The sequence below is a fragment of the Fukomys damarensis genome, unplaced genomic scaffold (genome assembly GCF_012274545.1).
Source record: "Fukomys damarensis isolate Sample0158 unplaced genomic scaffold, DMR_v1.0_HiC HiC_scaffold_16, whole genome shotgun sequence".
NCBI classification, from domain to species: domain Eukaryota; kingdom Metazoa; phylum Chordata; class Mammalia; order Rodentia; family Bathyergidae; genus Fukomys; species Fukomys damarensis.
The window spans coordinates 125612461-125619815 of NW_022900928.1; the positions used below are offsets into that span (position 1 = coordinate 125612461).

The 7355-nt window shown below is 40.3% G+C and overlaps 1 long non-coding RNA gene across 2 annotated transcripts; it reads right to left on the reverse strand.

Annotated features, from left to right (window-relative positions):
- Positions 1 to 1293: 1293 nt before the first annotated feature.
- On the reverse strand, positions 1294 to 6549 carry LOC104853676. 2 transcript variants are annotated; one of them, XR_777855.2, is made up of 4 exons: positions 6328 to 6549; positions 4022 to 4102; positions 1925 to 2030; positions 1294 to 1639 (listed from the first exon to the last, which is right to left on the reverse strand). It is a non-coding gene; the product is annotated as an uncharacterized LOC104853676 (long non-coding RNA). The 2 variants fall into 2 exon arrangements; XR_004517380.1 differs by having other exon boundaries at positions 4022 to 4260.
- Positions 6550 to 7355: the final 806 nt, after the last annotated feature.

Consider the following 7355-nt stretch of genomic DNA (forward strand, 5'->3'; position numbering starts at 1 on the left):
CCATATTCCATGACCATCCCATCAGGTTGAAGAACCATCCTGTACTTCTAGAAGGTGAAATGGCTGAAGCTGACAGGGACAGACAAAGATACAAAGAAAATTTTCCTTGCCCTGCAAGGTAGAGCTGAGTTTTCTGGAAAATAGCAGTGAAGGTGTATATGCTAGACAGCACATTGTTTTAATCTCAACACCTTTCACCCTTTTGTATGTTCGCCACTAAAAAGGAACTGTGAAGCAAACAGAAAATAACCAATGATCCAAACAACCTTCACCTGGTCAGTGGAGGCAGCAGACACAAAAGTGGCTCAGCCGTACCACCCTTAAAAGATGGCTTTGGCTGGGCCAACATGAGCTCACTGTGGACAGCAGCTCGCAGCTTATCAGATGATGATCTTGTCAAGCTGCTCTTTCGTGTGCACCACAAAGCCAGGGCCCAGTTTAGGGCTTGCTTTGTAAATGATCTCTACCTTTTTTTTTTTTTTCATTCTTCTGGGAAAATAATCTTTTTATTTTTATTTTTATGAGTTTGTGTTTACAGTGCATAATAATTCCATTCATTGTGAGGAGTTGGTATATGTAAATAACCCATCTTAACCCTTTTTTTTTTTTTTTCATTCTTCTGGGAAAATAATCTTTTTATTTTTATTTTTTTGAGTTTGTGTTTACAGTGCATAATAATTCCATTCATTGTGAGGAGTTGGTATATGTAAATAACCCATCTTAACCCTTTTTTTTTTTTTTTCATTCTTCTGGGAAAATAATCTTTTTATTTTTATTTTTTTGAGTTTGTGTTTACAGTGCATAATAATTCCATTCATTGTGAGGAGTTGGTATATGTAAATAACCCATCTTAACCCTTTTTTTTTTTTTTTCATTCTTCTGGGAAAATAATCTTTTTATTTTTATTTTTTTGAGTTTGTGTTTACAGTGCATAATAATTCCATTCATTGTGAGGAGTTGGTATATGTAAATAACCCATCTTAACCCTTTTTTTTTTTTTTTCATTCTTCTGGGAAAATAATCTTTTTATTTTTATTTTTTTGAGTTTGTGTTTACAGTGCATAATAATTCCATTCATTGTGAGGAGTTGGTATATGTAAATAACCCATCTTAACCCTTTTTTTTTTTTTTTATTTTATAGAAAAACCACATCTTCTTTATCCAGTTTCCAACGGATGGGCAAATAGGTTGTTTCCAAGATTTAGCTATTACAAACTGTGCCGCTATAAACATGGTGGCACATACTTCTCTGTGATATGATTCTTTTAGTTCTCTTGGAAAGATACCCAACAGAGGGATGGCTGGGTCAAATGGAACCTCCAGTCCAAGCTCTTTGAGGTATCTCCATCATCTTAACTCTTTATATGTCCTCCTCCCCTTCCAAGCCTCCTCCTTCCTTCCCTCCATCTCCATCCATGGTCACCTTCCCATCTGCAAAAGATCTCAGTGATATTTGAGATAGTATTGTATTTGCTTCTACCTCACGATAATTACCCTTCTTCCTCCACCACTCAGTGTCCCATGCTCCAGGAGATTGTTGTGATGGAACCTCGCAGGACTTTGTGGGTCCAAGAACTTAAACCCACTAAGGGATAATGCTATTGTGTCTCACAGGCAGACGCCACTGTAGAGAGCTGCCCTGAGGGAAAACAAAAACAAGTCAAGAGAAGGAGGGATTTCCCCAACACTAGAAAAAGGTTTCCCCGAGCTCTGTGATGCTAAGGGAGAGACTAATGAGAGCAATGTGCTGTACTGGTCTCAGAGAAAACTCCTCCTCACATGCACAAACCCACAGATACACATGGATAGACACACAGACACAGATGCACATATACACATGGATGCTCATATACAAATAGACACAGACTGACATGGACATACATGCTAGAACACATATAGAATAACACAGACACATACTCCTTACCTGTTCTGATTCTTGGCAGAACCTCAGAGGCGGTGTTCAGACCAGCTGGGCTCTGAGAAACCTCACGGAGATTCCCACGTCATGACATTGCATCAAGCTTACAGACCTGTTATTAGATTCCAGGGAGCCCATGAAGGAAGAATAAGACTACTGCAATCACTGCCAGCCAAGGAAGACAGTCATGAGGGTCTTGGAGATCACCCACACAAACACATGGGTAGATGAATAGGTCAACCCTTCATCTAAAAACTTTCCGTTCCACAGGAGAGTGAGGAAATCTCCAAACTGTTTGAGATAAAAATTTCCACCCTGCCAACAACATGGAACTGGAAACAGAATTTGAGTTGCAGGAAAAATAGGGTTGTGTTTTATAAGATCCACACTACCTACCAATGCACATGTTTGGTTTTCTGATTGCATTTGTGGGTTCCTTTTAAAAGACACCGGGCAGATCCTGCCCTCCAGGATTGTGATAGCAGAGCTGCTCTGCTAAAAATGTGCACTTGAATCGCCTGGATCTTTGCAAACAGAGACTCTGATTTGGTACAGCCAGGGTGGAGCCTGACAGTCTTTATTCTTAACACGTTCCCAGATGCTGCTGCCCACAAGGAGCAAGGCCACTGAGATTAACAGTGACCTACACATATACTGGGTGCTGGAGCAAAGGAGGAATAAATAAGCAGATGAACATGGTCTCTACATAACTTAAATCTTAAATGATTTCAGGAACTGAGCTGACTCTGTTTCTTACATATATTTTTACTTTGAGGCTCAGAGCAGGAGGGATGGAAGGTACAACATATGTACAGCAGTAGGCAAAATGATTTCAAGGGGGGTTATTAAAATGACCATTTACCCATTCAAGAGATGCAGAGGAAAACAACACTGAGATTCCACCTCACCCCACAAAGAATGGCTGCTATCAGGAAATCAACCAATAACAAATGTTGGTGGGGTTGTGGGGAGAAAGGAACCCTTCTCCATTGTTGGTGGGTGTGCGGACTGGTGCAACCACTATGGAAATCAATATGGAGATACCTCAAAGAGCTGGGACTAGAGGTTCCATTTGACCCAGCCATCCCTCTAACTGGGTATCTTTCCAAAAGAATTAAAACAATCGTATCACAGTGATATATGCGCACCAATGTTTATAGCGGCACAGTTTGTAATAGCTAAAACCTGGAAACAGCCCATTTGCCCATCAGTTGGAGACTGGATAAAGAAGATGTGGTTTTTCTATAAAATGGAATACTACTCAGCCATAAAGAATGAGAAATTAGATTCATTCATAGGAAAATGGATACATATTGAGGATATTTCTCCTAAGAGAAATAAATAAGTCACACATGTGTAAATACCGAATAGTTTCTCTGGTGTGAAAAACTATAATAGTACATAAGATCCTAATGAGATAAATGACAATGTGAAATAGGAAGAAAAGGGCTAAAGGTGTAGGGAAAATGGAAAGAGTAGGGGAAAGGTAATAAGGGAAAAGAAAAAAATAGGAGAAAATGGAAATAAAGTGTTTGTAAATGGGGAGAGGAGGAGGGGGTGAAGGGAGGACAGGGACAAGGGGAAAAAATGAGAACCAAGACCTGTCATGTAAAGGTACAAGATCCCAATGATGAATGTAACTGTACTGTATACCTAAAATGTAACAATAAACTCAATGAGAAGAAAATAAATAAATAAAATAAAATGACCATTTACCTTGTTGTCAATATTGTGCACTCATCTAACCAATATCTATAGAGTACACAAGTATGCATACTAGAGCTGTCCACAAAATGGAAATTACACCCGAAATAGGTTTATTAACTCTTCGACTCTAGATAAGTGCTGGGCACATGTTATCTTAATTGATCCACAAACGACCTAGTTTTACAAATGAGACTACAAAGTGACCAGCCTAAACCAGACATCCAGTCAGAGTCAGGGTATGGAATAAATCTGATTTTACTCATGCTCTATTCTCATTCAAATATCTTATGAACAAAATTTTACAAATGTATGACACTGTTACAAGTGTTCGTTAGTCTCTTCCATTGGATCACATTGTCCTATGGCTCGATGGAAAACAACAAAAGAGGGTCTTACCTTCTTGGTCAAAGCAGCACTTATACTTCACAATGAGGTGTTTGCAGGATGGTTGCAGATACAAAGGCATCAGATTTCCTTCTGGAAAACAGGAATAATCTCCCATGTGGCCCACTTTAAATAGCCATTGTTATTTTAAGCTCTACGGATTCATTTGCCTTTCATAAAAGATAGATCCATGGTCTCTGTGGTTGCCATCACATCACTGAAGACATTACAAGTGTTCAAAGAGGCAACTTCTAGGAAAAGGAGAAAAAATAATTTCTAAAAATGTAAAGAATTGTTATTAATATTAATTAATATTCTAGCAGTTTATACATCTTCCAGTTATTTGCAAATAAATTTATCTCCCAACTGTACAAGGTAAGTTGTAGTAAGATCTTCTGGGGGAGAATGATTATGCTGCCTTCCAAACAAAATTCTTAGTATCAGCAGAACACTCCCCAGGGGCTGCAGAGGTATCAGGGAGCCTAGGGGAGACCTCCAAGTGAAGACAGTTCAGCGTTTCCACACCCAAGACCTTCGTGCAACTGAGTTGCCTGGGCGACTAAATGTGACCCTGCATCCGAAGGAAAAAAAAAAAAATAGAGTTGTAGCTCAGACATGGAGCACTTTCCTGGCATGCAGGAGGCCCTGGATTCAGTCCCTAATACTGCTAATATGTAAGTAAATAAATAGTGAGCTGCATGATTGAAAGACTGTAATGTCTTTCCCACTGTACCTAGAATTTTTTCTTACTTAGGTAGTTCTCTTCAACATAATATGTTTAATTTAGCCAACAAAAAACCCAACAGAATTCTACTAAAGAGAGGTGCAGAAATTCACAGAGTAAATATGTGCTGTAGAGTGCAAACAGTTAATTAGCATTGTAATTGCTTCACCATAGGGGCTATGTGGTTCCTTTGGGGTAGCTGTGGCAAAGCAGAGATAAACTGTCCGTTAACACCAGGGTCACCTTGATTGCTGGAGAGCCCTGGTTTAACCACAGCTGAGCCACCAACAACTCTCCATTTGGAAAACAAATTATGTAGTCACTCAGTTTCCAACTGACTCGCAGTTCTGCAAGAATTTCACTCTCTGGCAATTTGCTGATTGTGCCCCCAATCCTGCCATGCAGAGAAAGAAGAGTGATGAGTATGATCTGAGGGTCCTGTAATTAGGGAAATCCTGGGGTAAATCAATAGTAACAATAGCACCTCATTAGCTCTCTACTGTGGATACCTGGGAGACTTATGGATTTTTTTAAATTTCTAATTAAATTCTTACCAAGGAGCAACTGCTGTCATTATCCCTGCATGACAAATGATGAAGCTGAGATTAAGAAAAGTTAGTTAAAATATTTTCTCACCCTCCTGAGGACGAGGAAGACTATTGGTGCTTTGGCATCAAAACGCCTTAAAAAATTGAAATATTTAGTTCTATCTTTGAGCTGTTCATCATCAATTGTGGGAAAGCATAGGCCAGTGGGGGAAAAAAAGTAAGAAACAATAAATGACAGAGAGAATAGTATGCCCAAGTATTCAAAGGTCTCTCCCAAGGTTACATAATTCATATGTGTCAGAGTTAAAAAAAAATAAGAAGAAATGGAAAGAAAATAAACATTTATCAAGCATATACAATAAGCCCCTGGGCAGCAGCTTTGCGTCTGATCTTACTTAGTGCTCCTTAGAGCCCCATGAAGGTGACAGCATCGCTTTCCTGTAGGGACAAGAAAACAGAACCTCAGAAGGAACTCGCCTGGGTCTCAGCAACCACTCCATGCTCTCCCCTGTTCTACAGCAACTGCATTCATTTTCCACATCCCACTGCAGACCCTGGCCAACATCAAGAACCCACTGATTGTCTAGACCCAAGAAAAATGAATTCCCAGTTTCACAAATGTCATCCAAAAATAAATTTAAATGATTTCCTTTAAACTCTGAAGAAATGAAAGTAGACTTCTTCAGCACATTTTCTTTATCCAATTTCTAAAGCAAATTCTCACGTAGTTGTGTATGACTAGGGAGGAAAAAAAAAGGAGGGGAGATGGTATAAAAATACACAGTGATCCAAAAAGTATTTGTTGAGCTAGTCATGCTATATCCCTAGGAAGAGTTCTTGCAAAATGAATTACTCTTGGGGCTGGGGATTTAGCTCAGTGGTGCTGCCGCCTGCCTCACGAGCACAGGATCCCGAGTTCAATCCCCAGTACCAAAAAAATAAAAAAAATGAAATCATCTCTTCTTGTTCTTCTCCTAATGCTGATTACAACAAAATCCCCAATTGGGTGTCACAGTCACTGTGGAGAAAAGAAAGAAATCACTGACCTTCGGATGAATGTTCCACAGCATTGAAAACAGGACTCATCATACCTTCCAGGACTTCCTTACTAGTTTAAGAATAAATTTTTTAAAAACTAAAATCTTTGAAAAGGCCCTTTGTGAACCCTGCTTCAGTAGGCAAAAGGAAGGTATTATTTAAAAAGAAAGAAAGAAAACAAGGCCCTGTGTCACTGCTGACTGCACACCCACACGCTCCAGCTCCCTCACGGATCAGGCAGGCTTGTGCACATTTGCTGACAACCAAATGCAAGCGTGCTCTGGTTCTCACGCTCCTCCCATCCCCGCAGCCTCCCTGCCTGGTCTCTGTCCAGTCACTTCTTGAGGCCTGGCCCAGGCCCGCTCTCACACACACTGTCTTCTCTCATGACCTCATGCACGCTCATGGCTTCAATTCCCTGTTGACCCACAGTTACGCCTCCAGCCAGGATTCTCTGAACTCTAGACTCATATATCTGTCTGCTCTGTGGACAGTGCCATGTGGATGTCCTTAAACCTACCCAAAAGGAACTCCCTATCAGGCTTCTCCTCCAAAGAGTGTGTCTCCGAAGAATGGGAGAGTGTGACAGTAGGGATACCTTGCTCCCATTCTCCATGAAAGCCTACAGTCATCTACCAGATACACAGTCGTAATCTGGACATCTGCTTGGCACATCCCTCCTCTCCTCCCTCTATCCAGCACTTCACCCTTCATTTTGCTTGCTTGGGAAATAACAAAAGAGCAAAGGAAATTGGAAGGCAGTGCTTCTTGTCCTTTATTGGTCATGTTCCCACGTGGTTAAATGTTGCTTGCTTCTGATTTCATTATTCTAAGGGTTTTGTAAAGAGAACAAAGAACATTAAAATCCATACCCAGATAAGCAATTTCCTGCAGTCCATGAAATGATGCTTCCAAAAGATTTGAATTGGGGGTGTTTCTTGATGTCTTTTTTCCTTGAAACAGGTGGTGGTGGTGGTGGTGGTGGTTCTAAGTCAGTAAGACTGTGTGTAGTCATTGTGTTTCCCAGACCTTCTTC